Source organism: Gossypium hirsutum, chromosome A11 (assembly GCF_007990345.1).
Source record: "Gossypium hirsutum isolate 1008001.06 chromosome A11, Gossypium_hirsutum_v2.1, whole genome shotgun sequence".
NCBI classification, from domain to species: domain Eukaryota; kingdom Viridiplantae; phylum Streptophyta; class Magnoliopsida; order Malvales; family Malvaceae; genus Gossypium; species Gossypium hirsutum.
Window position 1 is genome coordinate 6954435 of NC_053434.1, and position 17153 is coordinate 6971587.

Here is a 17153-nt window from a genome sequence, read left to right on the forward strand (position 1 = left end):
AAACCTCCAATTCAAACCAGTTCCAAATTACTCGTCCTATCTCATCAGCCCAACGAACGTCCATCATCAGTTATTATGCCTACCAATCCTCCATTATCCTTACCCACCAACTCTCCACCCAGCTCACCCGCACCAACACACTCAATATTCATTTCCCCTATATCATCATTTTCCCCTCCACCTTCTACTACTCTCGAAAGTCAGCCAACCCACCCTCCCCATCCCTATCCATATTCAACCTCTCAATACTGTCCCACACAAGACACATGCTATGACCATCCGCAGTAAAGCTGGTATATTTAAACAAAAAGCCTATCTGAGCGGCATCCTATGTCCAACTCCAGTCGACATTCATACAGCCGTGACCCATCCTTGTTGGCAAGATGCAGTAGATGATGAGCTGAATGCTCTCGTACGCAACAACACCTGGACTCTTTGCTCCCTACCACCACATCGTAGAACAATTGGTCATAAATGGTTGTTTAAAGTCAAACAGAAAGCTAATGGCACTATAGAATAGTACAAAGCTCGGCTAGTGGCGAACGGGTTCTTCCAACATGTAAGAACTGATTTTCAAGATAGCTTCAGTCTAGTGGTTCTTGCGGTTACCATCAGGATTATTCTAGCGGTTGCTATTATGCAGGGATGGCCATTGCGCTAAGCTTATGTCAATAATGTGTTTTTAAACGGGAAACTGACTGAAGAGATTTTTATGGACCAGCCACCTGGGTTTGAGGTACCAGGCTCCAATGGTCAGAAGCTAGTATATAAGTTGAACAAAGCCCTGTATGGTCTGCGCCAGGCCCCTCGTGCGTGGTTTCACACACTCAAGCATTCTTTGATTAGCAAGCTTGAGTTTCATGCTTCGAAGGCCGATCCGTCTTTATTCATTCGCACATCTTCAGCTAGTCACTTACTGCTTATGCATATGTAGACGACATAGTAATCACTGGCAGCTCAAGCCAGGATATTGATAGTATGGTGCGCCAGCTTCATAGTCAATTTGCCCTTAAAGATATAGGTCAACTTAGCTACTTTCTAAGTATTGAAGTTCAGTCTATTCCTCGAGGGTTGTTCCTCAATTAAAAGAAGTATGTTCAGGAAATGTTACGAAAAACAGGAATGGAAGGCGTAACTGCTACACCTACTCCTATGGTAAGCTCGCCTAAATTGATGACTGTTGATGATAGTCCAGCCTTTACAGATAGTCATCTCTATCGAAGTACTATTGGCATGCTTCAGTATCTCTGTATTGCAAGGCCTGATCTATCGTACTGTGTCAATGAACTCAGTCAGTATATGAACGCACCGAGTGACACTCATTGGCGGGCTGTTAAACATGTCCTACGCTATCTAATTGGGACTATGGAGTATGGTCTGTGGTTCACTCATGGTCAGTTCAAGTTGGTCTGCTACTCTGATGCAGAACGGGCTTCTTCAGTTGAAGACAGGCAATCCACCACAGGGTATGTTGTCTATTTAGGCTCGAATTCGATTGCTTGATGTTCCAAGAAGCAAGCAGTGGTTTCCAGGTCATCCTCAAAAGCTGAATACCACAGCTTGGCAAATTGTGTATCTGAACTGCTATGGGTCAAACAGATGCTAGAAGAAGTTGGTATATCCATGAAGCAAATTCCAGTGGTCTGGTGTGATAACACCTCCACGGTTTCTATGTCCGCCAATCCAACTCATTATGCACGAGTCAAGCATGTTGAGATTGATCACCATTTTGTTAGAGAAAAAGTACTTGATGGCACCCTGCAGGTTAACTTTGTACCATCAGCTAGTAAAGTTGCTGATGTGCTTACTAAACCTCTCGCTTCCAAGCAGTTTACAATGCTCCGCAATGCTCTTAGGGTCACGACAACAGATCCAATTACTAATTTTCAAAAGATAAAAGGACCAGGAGAATGTTAGAGTTACTGTTAAAGAAAGTTAGTTGTTAAGTAAAGTAGCAGTTAGTTTGTTAAAGAAGTTATAGCAGTCTCACTCTGCTATAAATACGTGTATCAGTTGCATGTGTAATTCAATGAATGTATAATAGAAAAACCCTACTCTTTTGTATTTCAACACATCGCGTTAGTAAAATTAACAAATATAATTTTTAAAATGATTTGAAAAAAATGTAGATTTAATAACTAAAAAATAAAAAAAATTTAAAAATTTAAAAAATTACAAAGTTGAAGTGAAAAAATTCATTATTATTATTATTATTATTATTATTATTTTCATTTCACAAATAGGCAAAACCCCTTTTTAAGTTTGTCCACAAACTCGGAAACATCTATGGCTACGCAATTTCTAAAGCTTTTGAAAAATCTTGAATGGCTGTCTCCTATTGTACGAAATTATATTTATTTTATTTTTAAATATTTGATTTGATTTATATAACAGAATTACAATTTGGATCTATTTGATGATTGTGGTTGTTGATTTGATTAATTAATTCCATTAACTGATTTAATTAATTGATTCTATTAACTGTTTATTTAAAATTGTTTAGTAAAATTTAGTTGATAGTTGAAAACTGATATGTGTATAAGGATATAATGTAACGACCCAAATTTTAAGATCATCGAAAAATTGAAATTTCGGGTTATAATTTCCGTAAAATAAATTCGTAAATATTTATTAAAAATATTTACGAAGCTAGTAGTGTAGTTAATTAGACTTTGGTTAAGTGAATTAGCTTGAATTAAGGTTAATTTAGTGAAAGGACTATATTGAATATAGTGTAAAAGTTTAATTGTAGAATAGAGAAAATTCAAGGAATTAAATTAGCAATTAAGCCATAAGGTGACAAATGTATGGTAAAAATAAATAAAATGTGTAAAAATATAAATGGTACACATGTAATAAACAAGTGTATTTACTTATATTATAAGAAAATAATAATAATAATTAAAGTATATTATAATAATATAATATAATAAAGTAATTAAATAAAATGAAAGAAATAATGAAAAACGAAACAGAGCAGGGAAAGAAAGAAAGGAAAAGGGAAAGAAAAAGAAAATGAATATTTAGGGTTTTAGAGTTTCAAGCTTGATTGGTAAGTTAATTTGATTCCTTTTTTTGTAATTTTGATGTCTATGGAATCCTAGGAAAGAATACTACTTGAGTTATATTGAAATTTAGAAAGTTATTGAATTTTTAGATGTTAACTAAGTTGAATAAATGGAAGAATTAAGTGTTAATTTGATGGAAATTCAAGTTAGAAGTGGGAGAATGATTAAATTGTGAAAGAAAATATAGGTCTTGCAATAATAGGGATTGAATTGAGAAGATGTTATAATTAGTGTTTTATGTTGAAATTTAAGAGTTGGGATAGTTTAAAATGATAACTGAATGAAAATATAGGATTTATTTTGAAGAAAAAGAATGGTTATGGTGGAAGGACTAAATTGGAATTTTAGTAAAAGTTACATGGAAATTAAAGAATGTGTTGTTAAATAATATATATTGATAATTTTAAATGTTAAATTTTATGTAGCCAACGTAGCACCGGAAACATTATCGAAAAAGGGAAAGGAGAAAGTGAACGAGGATATTGAGTAAATTCGAGAAATTCGGTTTGTATTTCTATAAACTAAATTTAATAATTATTTGTTGAATTTATTATTTAATATGAATGGTAAGTATTATTATTATGGTATTGAATTGAATAAAAATTCATGAATTATTAGTGATTATTGATATTGAATTGAATATGTGAATAGTATGTGAATATTGAATGAAAATTAAAAAAAAAAGTATATTGTATTGAAATTGAATTGCATGTCCATTGATGTGGAAAAGTGTATTGAAATGAAACTAAAAATTTGAAAGTTTTGAAATCCCTATCAACTGTATTGGGCTAGTCGGATATAGTTGGCATGTCATAGGATTGGAAGTGTTCAGGGATATTCCGACTGTGTGTCGATGAGACACTATATGTGTCGACTACTGTGACTGTTCCGGATTCGTTCTGAAGAGGTACTCTATACCTGACTGTGACTGTTACTGTTACTGTTACCGTTACCGTTACGGTGTATTTTGGCTCCGACCGATGAAACATTGTATGCTATCCCAGTGTATGGGTTGGATTCGTGTATCCGTCCAGGTTCGAGTTATGTTAATAGGGGTAAATGAAAGTACTAAAGACAAAGACTGACTGCTATTGATTATGTGACTGTAACTGTTATACAAATATTGAATGATATTGAATGATAAGAAAAGTATAAAAGAATTGTTTAAATACTTTTAAGAGCTATAAGTTAAAGGTAAGTGATGAAGCTAATAAGATTATGAAGTTAAAAAAAAAGTTATGTTACAATATATATACATAGCTTATTATTATTTTAAGTATTAGTTTATAGAAATACCACTGAGTGCATATTCAGTGTACGGTTTGTTTCCGTGCCAGGCTAGGTACGAAAGAAAGCTAAGGACTCAGCTTCCAAGCCGATCCAGGACTCAAAGTGGTGAATACTTTTCTTTTGGTAAAATGGCATGTACCTAGGTTGTTAAGGTGTTATTTTGTATATGATAGTGTATAAAAATGAAAGTTATTGAAGCATGGTATAAAATATGCATATTTTGGAAGTTAAACTTGCATGAGTTAGACTAGTATTTTAATGTTGTACAATTTTGATATGAATTGTGGTACATAATTCTTAAGAGGTATTTAAGTGAATGAATGAATATTTGTTAAGTTTGAATGGCATAATGAATGATATTTGATTTAAGAACTATTAGTATAAGTTTGGGCATGAAATAGATGTGTTTAGCATGTAAAAATAGCTTAAAAATGGTCAAAAATCATGTTTTCACACGGCCAAGTCACATGGGCGTGTGCCCAGGCCGTGTGAATAAGTCAGAATCTGCCCATGGCCTAGCCCCACGGCCATGTTGAGCCCCACGGGCAGGCCACACGGGCATGTTCTAGGCCACACGGGCGTGTGCCCCTATCTTTAAGGAAAATTTTTCAAAGTTGTCGGTTTAGTCCCAAATCACTTCTAAAACATATATTAGGCCCTGTAGGCCCATATTAGGGACTTTATGATGAAATTTGTTGAATATTGATTTGGAATGTAAAGTTTATAACTCAGTTTTGTATAAACGTTAGTGTATAAGTCCGGTAATACCTCGCATCCCTATTCCGGTAACGGCTTGGGGTTAGGGGATGTTACATTTAGTGGTATCAGAGCTAACCGAGTTTAGTCGATTCTAGGATTAAATCGAGAATGAAATAGAGTCTAGAGGTACATGCCATTATTATGTTAACTTTGAGTCGGGATTAGATGTTGATTTATATACTGATAAATTAATTATGTTTTATAGTGAATAAAAGATGTCTGACGAAAGTATCGAGGGTACCGATCAAGAAATGTACAGTAGAGATGAACCATATGATGTAAACAAATCTAAATCTGCAACCCCAAGTGTAAATTCGGTAGGTAACCAACCACAGAATACTGGAAGGGATAATACAGAAGTATTTAGAATGATTACCAAAGCTCTTCAAAGAGCGGTAGGAAGTATGCATGCTACTACTTCTAGCCCTGCTACCCGAAGAGCCCCTATTAAAGAACTGCGAAAGTATAGAGCTATAGAATTTTTGGGATTCAAGGGAACTGATTCAACAATAGCTGAAAATTGGTTAGAGACTACCAAGAAAATTTTGAAGCAATTAGAATGCACGCCCCAGGAGAGTTTGGTATGTGTTGTTTCTCTGTTACAAGAGGAGGCTTATATATAGTGGGAATCAGTGATTCAGAATATACCAGAAGAACAGGTAAACTGGGAATTCGTTCAACGAGAATTTCAGAAAAAGTATTTGGGAGAGGCATATATGGAAGACCAGAAACAAGAGTTTTTGATGCTTAAACAGAGAGATATGTCCGTAATGGAATATGAACGGGAATTTCTGACACTGAGCAGATATGTAATGAACCGAAAGTTACGGTATCGAAAATTGAGTCTTGAGTACTGTTTCTGTGAAATTTATTCATGAATATTTAATAGAAATATTTATGAATTATAGTTGAATGGTTATTTAGTGTTTAATTAAGTGAAGTAGCTTGAATTTAGTTTAAAGGGCTAAATTGCATAAGGAATAAAAGTTTAATTATAGATTAAAGAAGTAAAAGGGACTAATCTAGTAATTAAACCTTAAGTGCCATGTGTGTGTTAATATTGAATAATGGGTGTAATAGTTGGTATATATGTGTAATAGCTATAAGATATTTTATGTTATAGCTATTACACATGTTAGTTTTATATTTATTATAGGTTAATAATAGTATAATATAGTATAATGAGTAAAGAATAGAAAAGTTACAGAGAGCAAACGTGAGAAAGAAAGAAAGATAGAAAGACTAACAGAGAGCAAACGTGAGAAAGAAAGAAGGAAAGAAAGAAAGAAATAAAAAAGGGAAATTTGAGGATTAAGGCCCTAAAGTTTGATTGGTAAGTTGTTTTAGCTCATTTTCCTATGATTTTTATGTTTATGGATACCTAATTCAAAGTTCTACATGTATGAGGTTAAAATGAAGAAAAATAGAGAATTTTTAGATATTGATTTAGTTGAATAAATTGAGGTTTTATGGGTTAAATTGATAGAAATTGAAGTTAGAAGTGATTAGTTAAAGGAATTTCTAAGTTAGGTTTAAATAGGGACTAAGTTGAATAGAGTTCAAAATTTATGTTTATAATGAATTTTATGAGTTAGAAATTGTTAATGAGTTGATTAAAAGAGAATATGAAGCTTAAGTTAAAGAAAAAAAGATTAGTAATAGAAAAATGACGAAATTGGAATTTTTGTAAAAGTTTGGTAGAAAGTGAAAATGTGTTTTATGAATTAATATATTGATGATTTTTAATTGTATGACTGTTAGTAGCAAACGTAGCACCGGATATGTCATCAAAGAAGGGAAAAGAGAAAGTGAACGAAGATATCGATTAAATTCGATAAATAGTGATTTGTATTTCTATAAACTGAGCTTAATCGTTATTGCTATATTTGAAATTTATATTATATGAAAATGTGAATGAGGTAAGTATTCTTCCCATATTGAAATGAATGTGATTTTGAATACCCTATTAACAGTGTCGGGCTAGTCGGATATAGTTGACATGTCATTGGAATTGGAAGTATTGGGATATTCCGACATTGAGTCGATGAGACACTATGTGTCGACTAATGTTAAAGTTCCGGATTTGTTCCGATGAAGTACTTTGTGTACTATAATGTTAAAGTTCCGGATTTGTTCCGGTGAAGCACTATGTGCTTATCCCGGAGTGTGGGTTGGATCCGTGTATCCGTCAGTGTCCGAGTTATGTTAATAAGGGTAAATAAAGTAAAGATTATTAATGTACTGATTGATTGACTGTTATTGAAATGATGATTGATATTGAATAATAGCAATAATGTGTTTGAATTACCATGTTTTAAAGTTGATTAAGCTATTGTTTATAGAAATACCACTGAGAGTATTCTCAGCGTATGGTTTGTTTCCGTGCGCAGGCTAGGTACGAAAGTATAAGGACTCAGCATACAAGCCGATACCCAAACTCAAATTGGTGAAGTTTCTATCTTATTGGAGAATGGCATTGTACCTAAGATGTCTTTTGGTCATTTTGAAAGTATCTAAGTTGTTAAGTGATATTTTGGTATGTTTTGTAAATGTTACCAAAACCTTAAGTATGGTATGTTTTGATATGTTAGTGAAGAGTAATAAGAGGAAGTGTTGGTAAATATTGTAGAGAGAAGAAATGAAGATGTTATAAACTTAGTTATCAACATTTTGTACTAAAACAGATTTGGACAGTAGCGGTAGTCCAACTTTGAAAATATACCAAAAATAGTAGAAAGTGAATTAGATCATGAATAAAATATTTAATTGAAGCTTAATGAATCTATTTTTATATGGAAGAAATAAAATAGGTAAAAGAGTTGTATTTTATGAGATATTTACGTTTTGGTGAAACAGGGTTAGAACAATTTTTGGATTCCCTGTTCTGACTTTAGAAATTCACCATAAATTGTGTATTAACAATTAGGACTCAAACTTTATATGTATGGATTCCTTATTGAGTCTATTTTTAATTGAAACAAATGACATAGTCATTGGATTTCTGTACAGGAATAAATTTGATTCGTAGTGCACAAGGGTTAGAGTAGCCGAACCCTGAAATAGGGGAAACTTTTTCTAATAAACTGTACTAATTGACCTAACTAAAAATTCTAGAAAATATTTAGTAAGTATATATATGAGTATAGTTTCAGGGAAAATTTACGGAATTAGATTTCGAGTTTTGTAACTCGAGATATGATTTTTTTAGTGACCATGACGCAGATGGATAGTTTACTACAAAAACTGTTTAAGTGCTAAGATAAGTTTTGTAATGTCTCCTGCTCGACTCCGGCGACGGTCTCGGTTAGGGGGACGTTACAAGCTTGATTGGTATCAGATCTAATTAGGTTTAGTCGGTTCTAGGGCTAATCAAATGTCAATGTGAATCTAGAGGTACATGCCATTACTGAGTCAAATTTGAGTTGGGATTGGATGCTGATATGTTTATTGAATATTTTTGTTTTGTAGCATTAAGAATGTTTGATAAAAGCATTGAGGATACTGATCAAGAGATGTATAGTAAGGATGATGAACCGTATAATGTGAATGAATCGGAGTCTGCAACTCCAAGTGTGAATCCAGTAGGAAATCAGCCGAATGTTGGAAGTGATAATACTGAAGTCTTTAAATAATCGCTGATGCCCTTCAAAAAGCGGTAAGAACTATGCCTGCTACGTCCTCTATCCCTATTACCCGAAGAGCTCCAATTAAAGAATTGAGAAAATATGGAGCTACAGAATTTTTGGGTGCGAAGGGAATTGATTCGACTATTGCTGAAAATTGGTTAAAGACTACAAAGAGAGTTCTGAAGTAACTTGAATGTACACCACAAGAAAGCTTAGTGTGTGTTGTCTCATTACTGCAAGATGAAGCTTTCGTATGGTGGGAATCAGTGATTCATAATGTACTTGAGGAACAGATAAGTTGGGACTTCTTTCAAAAAGAGTTTCAAAAGAAGTATTTGAGAAAAATTTACATAGAGGACAAAAGACAAGAGTTCTTAACACTGAAACAAGGTGAGATGCTCATAGTGGATTATGAACGAGAATTTTTGAGATTGAGCAGATATGCCACTGAGTTTGTACCGACTGAAGCCGACCGATGTAAAAGATTTTTAAGAGGATTACGTGATGAATTTAGACTACAGTTGATGCCTCTTAGAATCACTGAGTTTGCGGATTTAATGGAAAGAGCTAAGATGATTGAACAAATTCTCAGAAGGGATAAAAAGTCTGAAGTTGCTCGTTTGACTGAAAAACGTCCCGAAATGGTTAGTTCAAGTCCGCAGCCTAAGCGGTCAAAGGAATCACGAGGTAATTAGAGATTTAGTTCTCGATCGGAAAGGAGTGATCGAGATCCGAAAAGACAGACTACTGTGTCTACTGGCAGTATCCGAAGTCCAGTTCAGAATAGTGAAATTCCAATATGTGAGCATTGTGGAAACCGACACAAAGAGGAGTGTAGAAAGTTGACTAGAGGTTGTTTCTGTTGTGGAGCTACCAATCACTTTATTAAAGATTGCCCAAAGATATCTGGAACAACACCGACAGTAGTGCAAAGATCTGAATTTGCTTCCAGAGGCCGGGGATCAGCCGAAGTAGTTCGTTTGCTAGAGGTGGTACTAGAAGAACTAGTGAGGGTGCTACACAACAATCTGAAGCTAGTGCTCCAGCTCGAGCGTATGTTGTGAGGACTCGAGAAGAGAAAGATGCTCACGATGTGGTGACAGGTATATTCTTATTGAATTCAGCACCCGTTTATGCTTTAATAGACCCTGGGTCATCACATTCATATGTTAATACGAAAGTAGTTGAGACAAAAAAATTAGAGTCTGAATTGTCTAAAGTTATGGTAGAAGTGTCTAGTCCACTGGGACAAACTACTTTAGTGAACCATATATGTTGAAGATGTTCGTTAATGATTCAAGATAGAATATTCCCTGTTGATCTGTTGATTATGCTATTTGGCGACTTTGATGTTATTTTGGGAATGGACTGGTTATCAGAACATGGAGTGATTTTAGACTGTTATAAGAAGAAGTTTATTGTTTAGAATAAAAGTAAAGATAGAATTGAAGTAAATGGTATTCGGACTAGTGGATCAATTCGTATTGTTTCGGCCATTAAAGCTAGCAAGCTTGTTCATCGAGGTTGTAATGCTTTCTTAGCATATGTGATTAATTCGGATTCAGTTGAAAGTCAGTGTAGTAAAATTCAGACTATATGTGAATTTTCTGATGTATTCCCTGAGGAATTACCTGGATTACCCCCTGATCGAGAGGTAGAATTTGTGATTGAAGTCTACCCAGGTACAGATCCGGTATCGATACCTCCGTACCGTATGGCACCTACTGAGCTAAAGGAATTAAAAGTACAGTTGCAAGACTTATTGGACAGAGGTTTTATACGACATAGTACATCCCCAAGGGGAGCTCCAATGTTATTTGTTAAGAAGAAAGATGGGTCGATGCGGTTGTGCATTGATTATCGACAACTCAACAAAGTGACTGTCAAGAACAAGTATCCACTTTCCCGAATAGATGATTTGTTTGATCAACTGAAAGGAGCTTCCGTATTTTCAAAGATTGATCTGAGGTCGGGATACTATCAGTTGAAAGTAAAAGAGTGCGACATATTGAAGACGGCATTCCGTACGAGGTATGGGCATTATGAATTTTTAGTGATGCCATTTGGACTGACAAATGCCCCTGCTGCTTTTATGGATCTTATGAATCAGATTTTTCAGCCATACTTGGATCAGCTCGTAGTAGTTTTTATCGACGATATTTTGGTGTATTCCAAGTCAGAAAAAGATCATGAGCAATATCTCCAGATTATTTTGCAAATACTACGAGAAAAGCAATTGTACGAAAAATTGAGCAAGTGTAAATTCTGGTTATCAGAAGTTGTGTTTCTTGGTCATGTCGTATCAGCGGATGGAATTAGAGTGGATCCAAAGAAGATTGAAACAATTATTCAGTGGAAAGTTCCTAAGAATGTATCAGAGGTACGAAGTTTTCTCGGATTGGCTGGTTACTATCGAAGATTCGTCAACGGATTTTCAAAGATAGCCTTATCGATGACCAAGCTACTACAGAAGAATATTCCATTTGTTTGGAATGAGCAATGTCAGAAAAGTTTTGAAGCATTAAAACGAATGTTAACAGAGGCACCGGTGTTGACTTTACCAGAATCAGAAAGAGATTTTGTAGTGTACAGTGATGCTTCATTGAGTGGACTGGGATGTGTACTGATGCAGAACGGGAAAGTCATTGCTTATGCTTCACGGCAACTGAAACTGCATGAACGTAACTATCCAACTCATGATTTAGAATTAGCAGCTGTAATTTTTGCCTTGAAGATTTGGAGGCACTATCTTTATGGTGAAAAGTGTTATGTTTATACAGATCATAAAAGTTTGAGGTATCTGCTTTCGCAAAAAAAATTGAATCTGAGACAAAGGCGTTGGATAGAGCTTCTAAAAGACTATGATTGTGTCATAGACTATCATCCAGGGAAGGCTAATGTAGTAGCCGACGCACTGAGTAGAAAAGTTGCGATTGAATTACGAGCAATGTTTGCACAACTTAGTATCACTGAAGATGGAAGCCTTTTGGCTGAATTAAGAATAAAGCCAGTAATGTTTGATTGAATTAGATCAGCACAGTTAGAAGATGATAAGTTGTTAAAGAAAAGAGAGATGATTCGGAATGGTACAACATAAAATTTTAGCATTGATGGAAATGGTTGTCTAAGATTTCAGAATCGACTTCGCATTCCGAATAATTCTAAGTTGAAAGAGTTAATTCTTCGAGAAGCTCATAATAGTCCATTTGCATTTCATCCTGGAGGTATGGAAATGTATCGTGATTTGCGTGAATTGTATTGGTGGTCGGGAATGGAAAAGGATATAACTGAATATGTGGCAAAGTGTTTGACTTGTCAACGAGTGAAGGAAAAACATCAAGTTCCATCGAGATTACTTCAACCCATCAATATTCCTGAATGAAAATGGGACCGAATAAGGATGGACTTTGTGACGGGATTATCGACGTCTACAAGTAAAAAGAATGCTATTTGGGTAATAGTTGATCGACTTACGAAGTCAACTCATTTCTTAGCTGTGAGAACCGATTGGTCGTTAAAGAAACTTGCTGAGGTTTATGTTCGGGAAATCATTAGATTACATGGTATTCCAAAATCAATAATTTCTGACAGAGATCCAAGGTTTACGTCAAGGTTTTGGAAGCAATTACATGAATCTTTCGGTACTCGACTTCACTTTAGTACAACTTTTCATCCACAGACTGATGGTCAATCTGAACGGGTAATACAAATTTTAGAAGATATGCTTCGAGCCTGTATGATTGATTTTGAGTCTAACTGGGAATATTATTTGTCATTAGCAGAATTTGTGTATAATAATAGTTTCCAGTCAAGTATACAGATGGCACCGTATGAGGCTTTGTATGGACGAAGATGCCGATCACCCGTATGTTGGACAGAACTGAATGAGAAGAAGATGATTGGACCTGAATTGGTTCAAGAAACGGAAAGTACAGTTAAGAAAATTCGAGAAAGATTGAAAACTGCTTTTGGTAGACAAAAATCGCATGCAGATTTGAAACGACGGGATATTGAATACTCAATCGGGGATAAAGTATTTTTAAAGGTTTCACCTTGGAAGAAAATTCTAAGATTTGGTCAAAAAGGAAAATTAAGTCCTCGTTTTATTGGGCCTTACGAAGTTATTGAGAGAATTGGACCAGTAGCGTATCGATTGGCCTTACCTCCTGAACTACAGAAAATGCACGATGTCTTCCATGTTTTATGCTAAGAAGATATCGATCGGATCCTTCACATGTTATTACGACCGAGAATGTAGAGATTCGACCTAACTTATCGTATGAAGAAGAACCAGTTGAGATTCTAGCACGAGAGGTAAAAGAATTACGTAATAAACGTATTCCTTTAGTAAAACTGCTATGGCGAAGTCACAGTGTTGAAGAAGCTACGTGGGAACCGGAAGAAACGATGAGATCTCAATACCCCCATCTCTTTTCAGGTAAATTTCGAGGACAAAATTTATTAAGGGGGAGAGAATTGTAATTAACCGAAAGTTACGGTATCGGAAATTGAGTCTTGAGTACTGTTTCCGTGAAATTTATTCATGAATATTTAATAGAAATATTTATGAATTATAGTTGAATGGTTATTTAGTGTTTAATTAAGTGAAGTAGCTTGAATTTTGTAATTACCCAAAATTTACGGGCATCGGAAAAGTACATTAACAGGCCTCCGTCTTAGTAAATCGAGTTCGAAATAATTACTAGAAATATTTATGAGTTTAGCGATGTGTTTAATTAGGTTTAAATTAGGTGAATTTAGCTTAATTTAGAGTAATTAGTAAAAATGACTAAATTGAATAAGGAGTAAAAGTTTAATTATAAATTAGTAGGAAATAATAAGGACCAAATAGGGAATTAAGCCTATTTGGGAAGATGAGGCGGCAAAAGGAGTAAAAATCTAAGATTTTTACTTGGTTATATAGTAGAATTTTGACAAGTGGATGGTAAATAAATAAATAAATAAATTATAATATATTATTAGCAACTAAAACAAATAAAAGAAAGAAAATAAAGTAAAGAACAAAGAAAAGAAACAGAATAGGCAAACGAAAAGCAGGGGAAGGAAAGAAAGAAAGAAGAAAGAAAAGAAAAAGGGAGAATTAGGGTTTGAAGGTTTGAAAGTTTAATAGGTAAGTTAATTTAGCCCTTTTTACTTAATTTTAATGTTTTAAAAGTTTTAGAACAAAGTTTTGATGAAATTAAATTAATATTTTGAAAGTTATTAGAATTCTAAATATTGTTCATGTTGAATAAAAAAATGAAATAGGGGTTTAATTGAATGAAATTCAAGTTAAAATAGATATAAGGATTGAATTGCAAAGTAAGCTATAAGTTTTGTGTTTTAGGGACTAAATTGAGGAAAATTTAGGAATTAAGAAAATATGTTGAAAATTTAATAGTTAAATTTAAGTTTAAATGAAATTTGAATAGACATAAGGTGTGAATTGGTGTTATAAATTTTGTTATTAACATTTTACATCAAAACAGTTTTGGGAAGTAACAATGGTCTGACTTTGAAAATTCACTAAAAATTGTATAAATTGAACTAGAGGATGAAAAAAATATGTAATTAAAGCTTATTGAGTCTAGTTTCTTATAGTATAAATATTGTAAGCAATGAATTGATGAATCAAGAGAAATTTGAAATTTTGTAAGACTAGTTTGGGGTGATTTCGAGATGCCCTGTTTTAACTTTGGAAAATCATTATAAATTGTACAAAAATTATTATGGAGTGTAATTTATATGTGTGAACTCCTTAACGAATCTAGTTTCAAAATAAGTAAACAAGAACCTTATTTGAGTTCTGTACAATGAGATAATTTATTTTTAGTAGAGAGAGGTCAGAACTGTCAAATGAAATAACAGGGGAGTATTTAATGGAAAACTGTACTAATTGGCTAGACCAAAAATTCTGAAAATCTTATGGTGAGAAGATATATGAGTCTAGTTTTAAGGAAAATTTATGGATATTAATTTGGAGTTTCGTATCTCAAGATATAAATAATTTAGTAACAATGACTCAAGTAGACAGCTTAATGGTGAAATTATATATATACATTAAAAATGGTTAAATTTGCATGTTTAGGCTCATGGATTAAATTGAATTGTGTTATATTGATGATTATAAATTATTATTATTTTCGTAGTTAACAAAGAACCCAAGACATCGGCGCACAAAGGAAAGGAGAAAACTATTGAGGATTAAAACGAGAAATTCACGGTTTGTATTACTATAATTCAAATTACTTTTTATTAAATGTTTTATATCAATTCTATATTTAATAAGTGAATTATAAGGTAAGTATTGATATTTGAGTTGAATGAGAATTGAATTGAATGGTGAATGTGTATGTATAATTGAATTGTAAATTGATTTGAATGTGAAAGTTTTAATTGAAAAGTAATCTTGGAATGGAAATGAAAGTGAATTGAGAATAGAAATACCCTATTAACTAGTCGGGCTGAGTCGGATATAATTGGCATGCCATAGGATATGGAAGTGTACGGGATTTGCCGGCTTTACTGATCAGACACTTTATGTGTCGTATTTCAGGCACCTCGTGTGTCGTATCAGGCACCTCGTGTGTCGTTTTAGGCACTTTATGTGTCGTATATTGATCAGGTACTATGTACCGTTTTAGGCACAATGTGCCGTAATGGTGTGTTGGGTTGGAATCCGTGTATCCGTCAAAGTTCGGATTTGTTAATAGGGTGAATATCTAAGATGAGAAATTTAAAATAAATTGATTGATTATATTATTGAAATATTGAAAGAAACGAAAAAGTTGAATAGTGGATTGAAATTGAGATTGAAAATCAAAGGCATGAACTTAATGTTCATGTAGTGATTGAAATTGTTACATGTAATATGTGATGGAAACTGAAGAATAGATAAAAATTGTATTGTTATTATTAATTAATAAAAGTTTAAGAATGAATTGATATTTGTGAAATTAGATAGTTACATGTTTGGTAATTAAAATTCTTTATTGCTATTATAATTTGAATTATGGTAATACCACTGAGTATGGAATACTCAGCGTGCGGTTGTTTCCGTGCGCAAGTTAATAGGAGTCTAGTACCCCGGTCCAGCATCTGAACGATCCCGACTCAAACAAATTTTGGGTGATGTTTTCTTTCTTAATTGAAAGTGGCATGTACTAGGTGTTGTATAAGTTATATAGATATACTTGTAAAGTTGGTTATAAGAATGGTATACCATATTTTGCTATTCGTTTGATAAAATGGTAAATATTATATTATATAATTTGGTATAAGTTGGAATGAAAAATGAATGAAGTTATTAGTTAATTTGGATTAATATTATGAATGTTTAGTTATTAAATGACTATGTTAATGAATTGGTTATGATTTAGATATATTTAGGTTTAAATTGTTTTTTATTGTGCCATTGGTTTTGGATTAGTTGGTTTTTGGTTTGAATTTGCAGGGGGTTTTATGTAAAAATTAAGAAGAAATGCTATCAAAAATTTTCGTAAAAAAAAAATCTCTGAATACTCGAACAAGTCCCGTCCCATTCCACTTTAATACTTGTGTTGGGCTTCGAAAGTCCACTATAGGGACATAATTTTTCAATTATACTATGAATGTTATAATAATTATAAAATATCCATAAGTTGTCTGATATATCCGGTAATGCCTTGTAGCCTTGTTCTGGCGACGGTTTGGGGTTAGGGGGTGTTACAAATTTAGTTTAATGGGCTAAATTGCATAAGGAATAAAAGTTTAATTATAGATTAAAGAAGTAAAAGGGACTAATCTAGTAATTAGACCCTAAGTGCCATGTGTGTGTTAATATTGAATAACGTGTGTAATAGTTGGTATATATGTGTAATAGCTATAAGATATTTTATGTTATAGCTATTACACATGTTAGTTTTATATTTATTATAGGTTAATAATAGTATAATATAGTATAATGAGTAAAGAATAGAAAAGTTATAGAGAGCAAACGAGAGAAAGAAAGAAAGATAGAAAGACTAACAGAGAGCAAACGTGAGAAAGAAAGAAGGAAAGAAAGAAAGAAATAAAAAAGGGAAATTTGAGGATTAAGGCCCTAAAGTTTGATTGGTAAGTTGTTTTAGCTCATTTTCCTATGATTTTTATATTTGTAGATGCCTAATTCAAAGTTCTACATGTATGAGGTTAAAATGAAGAAAAATAGAGAATTTTCAGATATTGATTTAGTTGAATAAATTGAGGTTTTATGGGTTAAATTGATAGAAATTGAAGTTAGAAGTGATTAGTTAAAGGAATTTCTAAGTTAGGTTTAAATAGGGACTAAGTTGAATAGAGTTCAAAATTTATGTTTTATAATGAATTTTATGAGTTAGAAATTGTTAATGAGTTGATTAAAAGAGAATATGAAGCTTAAGTTAAAGAAAAA